The sequence below is a fragment of the Cyphomyrmex costatus genome, unplaced genomic scaffold (genome assembly GCF_001594065.2).
Source record: "Cyphomyrmex costatus isolate MS0001 unplaced genomic scaffold, Ccosl1.0 scaffold545, whole genome shotgun sequence".
NCBI classification, from domain to species: domain Eukaryota; kingdom Metazoa; phylum Arthropoda; class Insecta; order Hymenoptera; family Formicidae; genus Cyphomyrmex; species Cyphomyrmex costatus.
In genome coordinates this window covers 2,118-4,234 of record NW_017279664.1, presented here as the reverse complement: position 1 = coordinate 4,234, position 2,117 = coordinate 2,118, and positions in this window count along the sequence as shown.

Genomic DNA, 2,117 nt, shown 5'->3' with positions numbered 1-2,117 from the left:
ATAACTCGCGACCGTTATAACACGCACTTAAAAGATTAAAAATCACTTTAATATTACACGACAATTAGTCGTTTTCTTTTCTTTTTGACTCCCTTTCGCTTTCACTTCATCGGAGAGGAATAGAGGAGCAATTTTTTATAAAGGAAGTTAAGGAATGCTTCTAATCCCGCTTTGTGGGGGAGGTGGAGAATTAAGGTATCCTGCTTCTTAGAGAATATGCAAGGAATGCTTCTAATCCCGCTTTGAGGGGGAAGTGGAGAAGGTATCCTGCTTCTTAGAGAATATGCAAGGAATGCTTCTAATCCCGCTTTGTGGGAGAGGTGGAGAAGGTATCCCGCTTCTGAGGAAATATGTAAGATTGTTACTTTAATCTCACTGGAGTGTCAGGACTCTTGATAGGATTAGGAAATGTGACTGTAATAAACTAGCTATACTTTTGAACTGTAACACTGAATTTATTTTAAGATCACAAACCGTTACTTCAAGACGTGGGCTCTCGTCAGTGTAAGAGCGTTAACGTGAACGAGCGTTAAGCGTCCGTGCCATTCGGCGGTTAGCGACGAAGTCGTTAAATCGGAGCAGTATCGGTGCTGTATCGGAGCAGCGACACTACCGAGAAATACTGTGATCATAATCGATATAATCGATTATGCTAATATAGGCGCTCACAAGAGGGCGGAAGCTATCAGTATAGTGATTCAATTCTTACAAATGTAAGAGCTTGGCCGAGAAAAATAAGTCGGACGCTCGTCGCGATGTCGGGACTCGAACCGAGGACGTCGTATAGTTCGTAACACAAAGCCACCGTCTTGCCGCGGAGCCACACAGCCCGACGTAGATCTTAATTGATATCTTACAATAAATATCAGCCGACTGAAGCCGGAGGCAGAAGTCGAGTATCAGTGCGCGAGTACGTTAAGGGGATCCTAAAGCAGGTCTGTATTACCGACAAAATCGTATAATTTTTGTATCGTAAATACTTTTTTTGTCATTCACAGATTCGAAAATCCTTTTACAGAATTAAAGTATACGCATTAATACGTATCTGTAAGGTAGAATCTATGCTGAAAACGATAAAAAATTTCAAAATTGAGTTCTTTAGTCCAATATGGCGCTTCAGAGTTGTTACGTCGTTGCACGTCGTAACAACATTTGTTTTATATAAAAGCTGCGCAATCTGTACTTAAGAAATAGTAGTCCACAGATACGTAGTTTGCATGAAGAAACAGCGTGGAGTGCTTAGAATTAGATTTAGACACTTTATCGCGACGAATTTACGATACGAAAATTGACAGATAATGCGACTGCGTGCATCACTGTCTGCGTGAGATATTAGTGTGGTAGTATATAAAAGATACGTCGATGTGTTGTAAAACAGCGACATCTCGCGATTTCGTGGGAGTTCGAGCTTTGCTTAAGGATTCCCTTAACATAGTGTCACGTCATTATATCAATCTGCTAACCAACTAATAATAAGATAGCAGCGAAACCGATAGCCAAGTTACAGGCTACGCCAGTGACTTCGAGTCACATAATTGTAAACCATTGTTATTAATAAAAAGTGTTAAAATATAAAAGTGTGCTGAGTGTTATCACTATCTACCTCCGGGACTTCGACTGTATCTCGCCACGGGTACAACAAAAGTAAGCATGCATAAAGTATATATTCTTTTGTTGCATATAAACGTAATAATGATTTAAAACATTACTATTATAAACAACTACAATAGTATACATGTGTTGTTAAATCATTATTACGTACATATGCAACAAAAGGATATACATTTTATGAATGTCCACTTTGAACTGGCACCTTCAATGATATATCAGTTACTTTCTCTCTCCATGATAATATATTTCATTATTAGATAATTATTTAAAGTTTTAAAGATTTCAATACTAAAACCAAGTAATTTTATGTTTTGAGTAACTGTATCAAATTATAAGTTTTATCTTTATTATTATAACCCAGTGAACAATAAGGCGTCTTTAAGACGCCTAAAAGACGTCATAAAATTCTGTAGGACGTCCGAAAATTTTACTAAAAGGCGTCTTTAAGGCGTCTTTAAGACGCCTTATGTCTGTCTTTTAGTAGTCTTATTACACGTCTGTCAGAC